We start from the raw sequence: 14,161 nt of genomic DNA, 5'->3' as shown, positions 1-14,161 counted from the left end.
TGGTCAGGTACAAGGAATGGACTAAAAATTAGTGAAAAACCAGCCAGTGTCTGAAGAAACACTTTGGAAGACCTTCAATAAGTCTGAAGAGCTATTGCTCAAGACCACCTTAAAAAATTCAGAATATAAAGAAATGTGGGGTGGCTCAAGACCTTTGCACAGTAGAGTATACTATCAAATTAAAGGCATACTGAACCAATCCAAACACTGTAAAAGTCCCCATGAAGTTTATTACAGAGTCTGAGGAAGTTATGTCTGTGCCATAGCAATATTAAGAGAAACACTGTACCCAGCAATCTTTATGATTGATCTCCCTTTTTATTTTATCAGCCAACCTTTAAAAAAAGTCTCTAAAACACAAAAAGCTCTCTTCATGGAGTACAGTTACAGTATCCTGTAATTTCGTCCTCCTGGTCTTTGTAACAATTTGTGTTTTAGCTGAGAAGTTTAACAGCATCACCGAGAATCAGCCAAACTGGAAGTCTCGTCTTAGTGCCACGTGTGTCGTCCCCCCGCCGCCACCAATCCTTTCTCTCCGCAACCTCCTTCTCCTCTTCCTCCTCGGCCCGAAGCCCATGCATATCATAGATAAAAAATAAGTGCTCACCATTATCCGTGGGCACACAGCGTTATATTGTGGATGCTGACATTGCTCTTACCTGGCAGTTGGTGCTTTTACTATATTAATAATGGAGCAGGCTCCATCCATCATGGGGATATGAGGCTGCTAATCATGTCAGCTCCCTGCATATTCACTCCTTTTATCAAAAGAGGAGGCGAGGTAGCGGGAGAGCGGCAGAGGAAGGGAAAAAGTGGAAAAAAAGCAGGTGAGGATGATGGCGAGAAGCGGCAATTAACAAAGAGTTGGAAAATGATGGAGGAGAAGAGGTGGGGGTTGGGTGGGAGATAGAGGGGGACAGTATCAATGTGCTGGACACATGACAGATGCCCTTGGCCTTTTGCTGAATGGCTTCCCTGTTGGCAGGAGTTAACCAGTGTATTTAAACAGGACAAGACGAATGGGACCTCCACTTCCCCCCCCTGCTCACTGAACCAGCCCATTTCTATTCCAACTCACAGCCTTTACCCCTTGTGGGAATGCTAATATGGTTAGCTGACATTGCTGGGGTTAAAACTTCATAACAGCATGTTACTGTAATATTTACTGCCGCGTGACCTTTTTTTTCTTCCCTTTTTTGTTTTGTTTTTTATTTCCAGGAACTTCTGCTGAGCGTGCAGAGAGTTATTCAGCACTCCGGCTTGCTTGCAATGCAACGACATAAAAGGTCACTGAGTTCAATGCTGAATTTTGCAAGCGCAGTATGTCTTTTAGAGGTGGGCAGATCGATCCAAATATCGACAGTATTGACAGCAATGCTGGTATTGGTATAAAATCGATACTAGCATGTTAGGATCGATACTTTGTTTCTATCCTCTAAGTTCAGTATGTTCAGAATTTTGTTATTTGCATATTTTATTATCAGTGTAGATCAGCAAGTTTGCTTAAGAAGTTCCAAAAACTGAAAATATTGGTAGCACAGATACCAACGCTGGTATTGGTAACTAGGGTAAATAATAGTGTTTTTTGGAAATGTCAGAGTATTTTTTATTCATTTACAGACTATTTAAACAACAGAAGTTGAGCCAAAGTGCTTTAGAGACAGAAACATTTATGTTCCAGCTCTTAAATTGTTGTTTGTTAAAAAAAATATGTGAAAATTCCTGTGGAAAGTAAAGTGGTCATTAAAATGTGTTCAGAATTTGGCAAATTGATGATGATTCATCAAAAAAATCCCATTATAGGTCAAAAGTATCAGTGCGGGTATCAGTATCTGCAATACTTACTCTGTATTTATTTGGTATTGGATCAATACCAAAATTTTCCTGTATCACACACCACTAATCTCTTTAGGAAACAAAAAGAAGTCAAATGTCTGGGATATAACATCACGTAACCCACAAAAGTTTCTTAAAACAAGCCAATTTGCATTCCAAACAGAGCCGTATGTTTGCACCCGCCCCAGCTGGCATTAGTCTCTTGCAATCGGGGGACCTTGAGTGTTGCCGCTCTGCTTCATTTTCCCTCATTTGGTGTAATCTGACATCCACATACCCTGATGTATTTGAACACAACATTTTACTCAAATCTGCTGGGTTTTTTCGCTCTCTCCCTCCAGTCAAAATTGCCTTGGTGTAATGTTATGATAACCTTTATGCTTGGAGGAAATCAAACCGCACATATTTTCCTCCCAACAGCTGTCCTCAAACACGCCTTTTTGCCCAGCAAATCACCGCAGAAGAGGAAATTTGCTTTTGATTGATGGATCTGGTTAAATAAAGATAAGATTTTGAAAACGTGGCCATATGTCTGCCTTGTGCACTGTCTCTTTTTGGCTCTGAGCCTGGTTGCAGAACATCTTCATGCTGCTTTCTCCATGGGAGGGGGGTGGGGGAGCCAGAGGAGCAGGAGAAGGTGGAGACGCGTGATGAGTAGAGGGGGGAAGAGGGGTGGATTTCAGAGCGACAGGGTGACTGAGAAAAGCGATAATGAGCGCTCGGGGCTGTCTGGGGGTGCAAACTCCTTCCCGCACAAGATAGCTGCGAGGGAAGGGAATGATGAAGGGTGGGGAGTAAGGAGTGTAGGAGAAAGTGCCCTCTCAGCTGGGTGATGTCTGATGCAGCGCTGCTCCTTCCTACGCCAAGAAAAAAAAAAATAGAAAAAGAAAAGGGGAGCGGAAACGGAGCCAGCAAGGAGGCCATGAGGGGCAGCTGTTAAGTGCCAATTAGGCGACGATGAGTGGGAGATGGAAATACCCATTTGCACACAAACTCCTGGAAGCAGGCAGGGAGGAGTAGTCAGAAAGTGAAACAAATAGGGCCTAATCCCTGTCAGTTTTCCCAGAGTTACTCTCCTTCTCGCCCTCTATCTTCCTGCTCGCCTGTTCGGTAACGTCACATCAGTGTCAGCTGAAACTGTGGGTTATGATTTGCTGTTCCATTTAGTTTCTCTTTTTTTCCCCTTCTTCTTCTTCTTCTCCCCTGTCTGGCCTTGGCCTCCTCTGAAGGCCACTGAAAGGAACATTTTGCAGAAGCTTGTCACATTGTGGCAAAGGACAATACGGCTTGTCAGGCGTCCAATTAGTGAGGAAATCCACTCACACATTTAGCTCGTGACACAAAAAATGATAAGGTAGGGGTGAGGAAAATGGGGCCACTTTAGCTGGAGCTCGTCAGAACTGCAAACTGCCTTTGCAGCTGTTGTTGTGCATGTGCGTTTGTAGGTGACAGTTTAGGTTGTGTACCATCATGCTTGGTCATATTATAAGCAAGCAGAAGCCTCCTGATCTTAAAAAATGAAGCAGAAATAATCACACTTACAGCCTGGTGAACAGGATGGATTTGGTCTCTATAGCTAATTTAGGTGAAGCTATTTATAATCATGTGCAAGTGTTCACCTGAACCACACCTCTTGTGCTGTTCGTGTCCCTTGGAGTATTTTTAGTGCAACTGTTTGACAAATAATGGTAACTGGCTCTTATACAGTGCTTGATATAACATGCCTCATTAGCCAATTTACCACAAACACTTTTTAGTGTTTACCAGAGAAACTTGGGGTTGGGGTTCACTATCTTGCACAAGGATGTTTAGCATGCAGACTTGAGCAGCCAGAGATTGAACCACCAACCACTAACCTTCCAATGAGTGAATGACCTGCTCCTGTGCTACAGCCACCCCTGATAAATAATGTGGCTTGCTGCATGAGAGCCCATCCAAGAAGTCTGTGTCTTAGTTTCGGTGGGTGAAACTCTAGTTTTTCATTTGTATGTTAACCTGTCACTGATTAAATTGCCTGTGGCCCAGTTCCAACCAGTTCCTGCCTGCTTTCGCTCCATGTGCACATTCACTAAGAGTGTCCAGCACATTAAGTGCTGCAAATATGCGAGTCTAAGTAAACTTGGGTTATTAAGCCATCCTACATTGAGCCACAGATCTTAGTGCGATTATTGTGGGACCAACACAGAAATAAAAAAAAAAAAATTAACAGTATCTGTGAAACTCTTAAACACACTTGTGCATTTGTGACTTTATCCAGTATTGTGCAAACGTCTCGAGCCACCTCTCATTTCTTGAAATTTTGTTTGCAAGGAGCCAGACTTTCTTGTAATGTTTTGAACTGCTAAGGCCTTTTTCAATCATTTTCAGTCCACTCCTTGTACATGACCATTTTCATAGGAATAATTTTGTTTGTTAAGCCACTTAACACTGACCTATGAATCATTCAACCATAAAAAAGCTCCTAACTCAAGGGATAAATCAGTTTTGTGTCAAAATGTAACCGAAAATGTAGCAAGGAAACATTTTAATCTTTAAGCACTTTGTTAGCACTAGCAGCCTGTCACAAAAACACATAATTTGTTCCTATTTCTTTAGTTGAATCTATAAAAAATGTCAATAATAATACAAAATAGTATTTGTGCACCAACAAGGTGATTCCCTAAGAACTGTTAGCTAAAGCCCTGGCATATGTCAATGTGTGTGTGCAGTGTGTCTTAAAAAAATTTGAGGAAATTGGACAAGTGGAGGACAAAAGAAGGAATGTATAATAAGAAACACAGACTTGGAATTGTAGTTAATTAAAAAGAAAATGGTAGTTTTGGAACCAAAGATGATTGTTGTGTTGGAAATCTTCTCCTTTTGCTGGCAGTTGCTGAAAAATGACTGTGGTATCCCTAATACTTACAGAACAGCATGGTACTTTAAAGGAACACCTTTAAAAATGTAGAAATGGAACCAACCTACTGTCATCCATGAGAGTTCTCACTAGCTTTTCTCACAGCAAAGTCAATGAAGCCAAAGGGTGCGATGAATTTTACGAAGAATGAAAGAACGATGAATAAAAGGGGTGCAGCTTTAGTACAAAATAACTGGCTTGAAACATTCTTCCAAGAAAATACAAAACATAGCAGCAACATCAGTCTACAACCCCCACTGCTAAATTTTCACTCCTGACTGTCTAAGAGTAACATTTAGCATTTGCATAGATTCCCTGTGAGGATTGTTTTCCAACACGCCACCCTACCCATTGAATTCAGCTTCAAACCGGTGAATCTCGTGTGCGCTAAGCCCTAACACTGATCGCTGATGCGGTGGGCGTGCTGTCAATATTGGCCCATTCACTGTGAGTGAGCAAATCTCCCCTTGACATGGCCAGCCATGCGAGTAATAGCTAGGATTAAGATAGGAAAGTACACACATGAATATACAAAACACAGTATGGCACGGGTGGATCTGAGGGAGCAGCCGAGGGAAATTACTTAGGCCTCAGATGTGCAGCGTGCATACAAACAAGATTGACTGGAAGCTCGGACATGAAAAGACTCATTCATTGTCAGTGACCCTGATGGCGAATGACACTTTTACATTTGAAGCCATTGTGAATCTATCAAAGTAATTTAGCTTGTTGTACAAAATTGTGTGAAAGGATAGAAAACCGTGCGGCTTGATTATGTGTTTCAATGACACGGCGTTTCAATGTGTGCACCTGGAGGTGTTGAAGTAAGATAATGTCAGTGTCTTCTTTTGACTGCAAACAAGGTCAACTGCTTCATTGCAACGACAGTTGCCATAGCTCCCTGCAAAGAGGAGTCATTGCTTCTGCTCAGAGCTCGCTCACCATTATTATATTAGTTTTGATTTGTTCTTTGTCACCATTGTGCAGCTCGAACCGCATTCATGGATGCTCTATAGGAGAGAGTTGCATTTAAAATAAAATAAATGAAAAGTCAGTTATGAGTGTCAGGATCTCATCTGGTCATAATTTTCCTCCATTCTTTCTGATTTAACTGGGGTTAAAACCATACTGTTTAAAACAAATAAAACCCGTGTAGGTAGGTTTTCAGTGCCTTAAGATAATGAAATCAGTAAAATAAAACCTCACAAAAAGTGGTGGCTATTTACAGAAGATGAAATATCCCCCGTGATGTCACTGTTTGAAGCCTCGGTTTTAGGATTATGGCTGTAGCCATCCTGATTTTTCTTGAGCTTGAAGTAACAATATTTAGAAGAAATGATGGAGTACTAAATTATCAAGATAAAAGAGCAAGCATGCTAAAGAAGTTTCATCCAAAAACTCAACTGATAGTAGAGTTGGGTGGATTGATCCAAATATCGATAATATCAATACGAACGCAGGTATTGGTACTGGATCGATACCTGAGTGATAGGATAGATATTTTTTTTTCTATCCCCTATAGTCAGTATGTGGCCCACTAAACTGTGTTGCATATTTTTACTATAAATTGAAAAATATACTGAAATGTGCACTGTGAATTTTTTTGTTGACTGCAACTATTTATTTATAGCCTATAGCACATTTAAACTGCAAACGTAGACTCAAAGTGCTTTAGAGGCAGGTATATTTACATCCCATATTTACATCCCATATTTACATACAGTTCCTGTATTTACCTGGTATAGGACTGACACCAAAATTAGATGTATTGGTCTTTAAAATGTGTTCAGAATTTGCAAATTGGTGATGATTCAACTCATAAATCATGGCACACTGCTCTCCCATGAGCTGTTTTACCATTATCCGTATTGGTATCAGAAATAGCAACTCTGTACTTACCTGATATCGGGCCGATATCAAAAGTTGCATCATAACACAGTACAGTATGTTAGGAAAGCGGTTTGTAACTAAGATTTGTGTTAAGGTTTTAGGCAGCAATGGTGCACCAAAAGTGAGTGATTCAGTCAGCATTCATGCTCAGATGATTGCTGTATGTACTTCAACAGCATTTATATTTGTGCAGTGCAAGGAGAAGGGGAATTGTAACAAAAGCTTATATCTTGAAACTGAATTTAAATTTTGTAGCAGATGCATGAGTCATGGTATTTTTTTATGGATATAGATTTACAGTACTTTACTACAAGTGATAAACTGCTTATGGAAATCCCAATAGAACACTAAAGCAGTATATTGGCAACCAAACAGCTGACAGCATTATCCCAGACAGCCTGAATTGAATACACAACAGTAGTTAAATATTTTTACAGCAAGAAACTGCTGTCATCAGTAAAAATAGGTACACGGAGAAATAACTGTTTTATCATGATAAGTCAAGCTATTAGTACTTTACTGTAATTTAACAGGGAAATAAGTCTGTTTCAGTAAAATAACAGTTTTATAATGACGTGTCTACCTTCCAGCAATTTATGTGGTTTTTAACAGTGGAAAGTCTATAAGAGTAAAACAACAGTAAAATAACAGTTTTCTGATCTGATCTAGCTCATACTGCTTCACTGTAATTTAACAGGGAGATTTTCTTTATCAGTGAAGTCTATATCAGCAAAAAAAAAAAAAGAAATTTATGATGGGACATGCAATCCTAGGTGATTCACTGCAATTTAACATGGAAATAGGGTTGCTGTGATACTACACTGGTTCATTTAAACATATTCATCCATTGTCCCATTTATTTTCTGTCATCATCGTAACTTTGTGCTGAACATTGGGGGGGTCAAGATCTCTGTCTAAATAAATAAATAAATCTGGGTAAATTCCCAGATGATTAAACATGCAACTATTTTGCTGGTAATACCTGAAATGAGTAAAGAACATCAACAGCCTATTTATGCAAGATAATTCATAATTTTATTGGGGGAGGGGGGGGGGGGGGGGGGGTTAAATTGGTTGCGTCTGATTATTGGGGGGGGGGGTCATAAGCCCCCTAATCCCCTGGAAATTACACCCCTGTTTTCTGTGCTTCTGGTGATGCGTCAACAAGAAGATGAGTGTCTAATCTTATTTTTAGCAATGATTACTGGTATGCTGCCTATGCCACCTACACAGAGTAAAAGTACAATTTAATTTTCAGAATTTCAGTATCAAATTTTTTCTTAGTAAAAAGTATACATAAGTACTTAAGTTTTTGGATAGTTCATAATTTAGGTACTGAAAAAGGCAATTTTACTTAGTTCCCAGCCTGAAAGTACTGGTAGTGTAGAGTCTGCCGCTTAATTTTCCAATACCTAAACAACAAGTGTATTCACTCAATCTACAAAGTAATGTAGTCTTAACAGTATTGATTATTTTCAGCTTATTAACAATAACCTCTTTAATCAGGAGTCTTTATTACAATTAGATAAAAAGGAGGGATACCCTCTTGGTCATTGATAAATAGTATCACAGATTTCCAGCTTAGTGCGTCACCATGTCTTGACCCTTACTCTTCAATAAAGTCCACTTCAAATGAGCTGTGCACCATGCTGACCAGTGCTGACAGCTGTTATGGATTAACCGGGATTAGGTCACTTTGTCTTAGGCCGGGTCAGGTGCTTTTTCGAATAATTTTGACATTACTTATTTCATTATGACTGCTGGGGCAGATAACCAAGCGCCTCAAGTGGGGTCAAGCCCTGTCATTTCTTAATTTCAAGGAGAAGAAGGGTCAACTGCCATTCACAGAGCTGTTGGATCACTATGCCCTTAATCCTCCTTCTTCTTGAAGTGGCCTATGCAAAAACAAAGGCAACCCAGTAGAGATGAACAACTCATTCCCCGCTAAATTGATTTTTGTTCTGATGCGTTTTGCTTCAGCTTGAGTTTATTTCAGTTCATTTGAGTTGATTTTTAACTCAGTTTACTTTTCCTTTCCTCTGCAGTTCAGCTCCAATTCAATAAAGTCGGAGAAAACTCGCTGTCATTTATCAAACACGGCAGCAGTGTCTGCAGCAGCAGCTGGCCCAAACCCCAACTGATCGCTCACACATAGAGGTCAAAAGTTGACAAGAAGCCGACTCCCCTTTCATCCCGTAAACCGGGAGCTTCGTGCTACATTTTCCACTGGCATGTCACCACTTCAAAGGTGTTAGCGAAATGATTTGCAGACGAAAGCGTCGCAGCCGCTCCTCTCTCTCTCCCGGCTGGTTCACAGTTGTCGCTGTCGCACTTTGTTTTGCTTAAATGAAATGATTGAGTCCTGGCTCGGTGACGCCGTTTCAAGGAAAAACCAGCCTCACATCATTACCGGTGACATTAGCAGGTGACAGCGGCAGCTGCAGAGCTGGCAATGCACTGAGGTTCAAAGCTCTTTAGCTACGTAAACACATGAAACGAAATAAAGTCACAGAGAGAGGGGGGAGCATAGGGTAAAGTAATGGTTGGGTACGATGATCACATATCCAGATCTTTACCCCAAAAGTTACACCTTTTATGTGATAACAGTTTTTGTAGTTAGTTTTTGTCATTTTCTTCTTAATCCTTTAAATTAAGCCTCTTAAACTTCACATTCAACATCAGAGGGAAGTTACAAAGACTATCTTTTTTTTGTTAAACACCATTTTAAAGCTCTGGTTGCAGATCAATAGTGGAAAAAGAAAAACATGTAGGGTTGTATTTCCTCTGTACCTCTCCAATCTCCCATGTGCAGAGGCCATGTAGCCAGATACTGTAAATTCCCTTAAGGCTATCGATTGAGGTTGCAGGTTGCAGAGTCCAGCACTTCAACGGCAGAGCAGCACTGACCCCGGGGCCGGTGATGCTAAGTTGAAGCATGATATGCTTTAAATAGCTAAATTTCTGAAGTGAAATGTGTTGCGGTAATTGGATTTGCTGCAGAAAAAAAACTTGAAGGACTGTTGCCATATGATAGTCATGTGATATTGACGTGGTGCTCAGATATGAAGCCTTTGGCTGTGTACAGAAGGGAATAGTGAGTCTTTTGTATCATGTAGCTTGGGGAGGGGGACGTTTGCTACCAACTTAGTGCAGAGGAGTGAGGAAAAAGGACGTTTTCTAACAAGATATACGCAAAGAGTTAAGAACAAGCAACATTTTATGTGAAGGGTTGCAATGTGGTTGCTCTAGTGACGCTCTCCTTCAACACAAGGTCTATATTTTTCTAACTGTAATCTTATTTCATTAAGGCACCTTTCATTCTTTGAGCCGAATGTCCTAATGTCTGACGAGGAAAGCGTGACGCTTTGTCATGGGGTTTTGGGCAGATCCAGCATCGCCGCACAAACGGTAAACAAACTCCTCGTTCTGAGAGCGGGGCGTCTGTTTGTTTAGCAGGAAAACACTCCCCATTAGCGTCTAAATTGTTGTCGGAAATAGAGGCAGTCTACATTAACAACCTCGTCCTCTGTGCATAATGCTCCCAGCGCTAGCGTGCCTTGTCATTATGACCATTTCTGCTCCATTATTTCTATGCCAAATCACCAAAGCCCACCCCGCCCCCTCTCCCTGCCCACCCTCTTCGATTTGTCGTCCCCCCCGCTTGCCTCGGTACACTGGCGCTCGCACTTGAAACTGCTCAAAAATGAGCCTGCTTTGCCAGGCCGGCAGCTAGCCAGACCAATCATCCATCTGCAATAATAGAAATCTTCTGGCTGATGATAGACTGAGGCAATCACTGGGCAGGCTGAGTGGGCTCTTCAGTCTGGCCTCTCCACCCCTGCTGCTGGTTGATGGCAGGGGAGGGCTGAGGGAGGCTGGCATGGGTATCTGGTAGGTAGGCCCTTCCTGGCTGGAAGAGTGGATGAATACACATTGAGGGTAAAGGGTACACAAAGCAAGACTGAGGTTGGTGTAGCGATATTAGATATATTTATCAATTAAAGGGACGCCTTGTTCTGGAGAACTCACATATTTTCATTAGAGTAGTTGTCACACGGTTAAATATTTTTAGTAATTTTTTTGTGTGTTCAAAAGAGGAAGTAGGAGTAACTTCAGTGAATTGTATGGTAAATAATTCTGAGGTTAAAATTAAAAACAAAAAGGTTAAAAAACGGGCAGAGCAAAGTGAGTGGATGAAACCAAGCTGTGAATCATGAGCAAGAAACAAGACAAATGCAGGAAGTGAAGCTAACACACAACAAAACACAACTTCCAAAAACTGAAAAGGGAAGCGAGAACAAGGAGAGACAGCGAAACTCATTTAGTCAAACTGAGAGGGAAGCACTGAAGAGACGGGCTAAATGTTTACAGTTTGCAAATAAGTGATGTCACCAATGAAATATAAACAAACAAACAACAAAGATTTTCAGGCTAAGTCAAAATTAAGTTATTATCACAAAATTTCGAGGTAGGTATCTCAAATTCTTCTTTAACTTAGCCTTATTTTTGCTTTCTATTTTCTTGTTCCATTTATCGCTGTTGTTTAGATAACATTTTTGCACACAGTCTAAGGCCTTCACGAGGCACCTGTGGCACTTCTACTTCAATTCTGTGGTTTATTTATTGTAGACTTTACTATTTCTCTTCTTGGTTTATATCAGTAAAGACACTGTTTGACCATCATTAGACTAGTTTCTGGGTTTTTCCAAGGATAATGGTTCATGCAGCTACCCTTGGAATAATTCTGATGCAAACCCAGTCATTTTTTTCCATAACCAGCCCTAAAATATGTCTGAAATTCAGTATGGCGCAGTTCAGAAAGAAGCTTCAAGGGCCAGGGCCATCTTAACTGCCTTTCCAATTACTTTAAGCCAATTTGCTTCTGATTGGTTGCTTCTTTGCCTGAGATGTTCACCTGAGATGACTATATTAGACATATCTGCTGTTTTTTGACATCATCCAAAGCCAGGAGCAAATAAACACTGAACACATTTCTCACAGAGATTACTTATTTGAAACTTTGTGCGTGTTTAATATGTGCTTCTACTGTTTCCACAGAAAATTAATAAAAACATAATAAGTCCACTTTAAGAAAAATAGTGTGGTGTTTAATTATTTTGAAAGGATTTTCTCGTATGTTGGAGAATTGCCAAAGTCCACTGAGACTAATGTCCAGCTATGAGCTTCATAACCTCACATGAGGCTTTTTCCAACAGAATGACAAAAACAGCTGGGCTGATATACTGACTTCATGTTTGAGTCATGGAAGCTGAATCCTACAGTTCCCATAATGCAACTTAGTATAAACGCCCCACTTTTGTCCAAACACCAAGCTCCAAACATGCCTTAAAGAAGAGATAACACAGTAAATGTAGAGGCCCTTTGAAATCCAAAGATAATACCCATCGGGAAAATAAACAAAATCAATAAACCATTGTAATAAAGTAATTTTTTGAGAGGAGCTGCTTCTTGGCATATAGTAATCGATTTCTGCTCATCTACGCTAGAGCCTGCAATTTTGGCTCAGCTGGAGCCCGACGGCAAACAGATATATTCATCCTGACCCTCACCAGAAGTCAATACTTCAACTTTAAAACCCTCTGTTAGCTGCACAACAAAACATACTAAACGTTATCTGGTCTTTTAATGTAGCCATTAGCCTCTTACTTGGTAAATAAAATCAGCAAGGAAGCTTTAAAGTGTTCATATATTCAGTTTAATCACACATTATGCACAAAAAGCCAGGGTAACACATAAAGTGCCTCCTGGATCCCTGGTGAAAGTCCCCAAATGGTGCCGAATATGATTACTGCATTTATCTTAAAGGGATGAGGATAAAACATGCTAAAATCTAGTGTTTTCATGCAGGCATAAAGAAACATTTATTATGGCTAATCTGCCCGTACAAGTGTTTATTCCTGCTGTACGGCTGGGTAGTCATTGACCCGTCCTGATTCCTTTAGATTCTACCACCCTTCCCGTCTTTCATCCCCTCATTATTTCTCTCTCAACCTCCCGCCACATCCAGGCTCTCTCCACGCCCCAAGCACCACCGTCCCTCAATCATCCAGCACATCCCCCAGCTCTCCACACCTCCACTTCGACCCCGCTTCCATCCCTCCATCCGTCCTTCCACCTCTCCATCGTGTTCATCTGCATGGAGAGCGTCTCATTCTGCCTGGGCTAATTGGCTCTAATTAGAGTCATTCAGCAGGGGTTAATCAAGGATGACTTACGCAGATTATGACTGGTCGGGGGAGGAATCTGAAGGAACAGACAGCCTATGTGCCACGCCAGCAGGAACATATCACTCCTCCCAGCGTGGCCCGGGGACTTGGCAGAGATGAATGCGTTTGAAACGACACCATAATATCATGTTTTAAGACTTTAAAAACATCAATGCACTATTAGTGCATTAAAATACAGTCATGCAAACTTTTCTACTTGGTCAAAATGACATGTGATGTTCTACTCGATTGAAAGAAAATTACATGATATGTTGAAATGAAGCCACTTCATTACCCTCAACGGTGAATCGGATATGTGATTTGCATTGGTAATATGATATTATCTCTCCCACACTGGATGACATCTGTTAAAATTTCCTTTTTTTCCCCTAATGCTGTCACATTTCTACTTAGATATATTATTTTTCACATGATGTGGGCTTTGAGTTGGGACCTGAAAATGAGACATTCATAGTATTAAAGGATTGTTGGCTTAGAAAGATGCCTCAGAGGCTTTAAAAACTTGGAAAAATGTAACTGGAAAGTGAAATGTTTTTATTTTCAGGCATCAAATAGATTTGTGTATTGCTTTAACCGCACATTAAATGGGCATATATTCCACAGCAAGTCCAAAATACAGCTTGAAATACACTCATTAAAATGCTTTTGAAACAATGATTATGTAACTTGACGGCATGAGGGGCAAGACAAAGGGACCAAAAAGCCAGCCACGGTAGCATCAATTAGGTGTTATGCACCTTTGTTAGTATAAAATATATATTTCAATGCCCTTCAGAGGTTGAAATTAGGAAAAGCTGTGTTGAGAGGAGTTCTTTTCACAGATGACTTTGAATTTTCCTATCAGTAAAAGCACAGGAGAAACAAATTCCATTCATGATGAGCTGTGAAAAGGGCCCTTTTTGTTAGCTCACCAAAGTCAATGAAGTAGAGCTCACGCAATTTGATGAACCCATTTATCAGTGGAAAGGAAATTAATTGGCAAGTCCTTCCTCAGAGCAAAAGTTACCAAAATTGGCTGCTTCCAGTCGCTCAAATTTCTACTTTTGGGCACTTGCAATAGTATAGACAAAACAGTTCACTGGCTAAGTTTTGTGCAAGAACAACAAAAGTGTTAATTGTCCTATGCCAACAGTTTGCTGACATTTTAAAAGAAGAGGAGACAAGAAGCGAGCTTAACTGTAATAAATCGGTGCAGGTGTAGAAAGTCCTGCAGGGACTTCCGACCCATGTATTTACTTTATGTGGAGTGTAGAAATTAAAGCAAACATTCCTACACAGTAAATTATCTGCT

Source organism: Diplotaxodon limnothrissa, linkage group LG23 (genome assembly GCF_057381915.1).
Source record: "Diplotaxodon limnothrissa isolate DT_005_m linkage group LG23, D_limnothrissa_male_GT1.1, whole genome shotgun sequence".
NCBI classification, from domain to species: Eukaryota; Metazoa; Chordata; class Actinopteri; order Cichliformes; family Cichlidae; genus Diplotaxodon; species Diplotaxodon limnothrissa.
The sequence above is the reverse complement of the archived record's forward strand: the minus strand, read 5'-3'. Positions refer to the sequence as shown.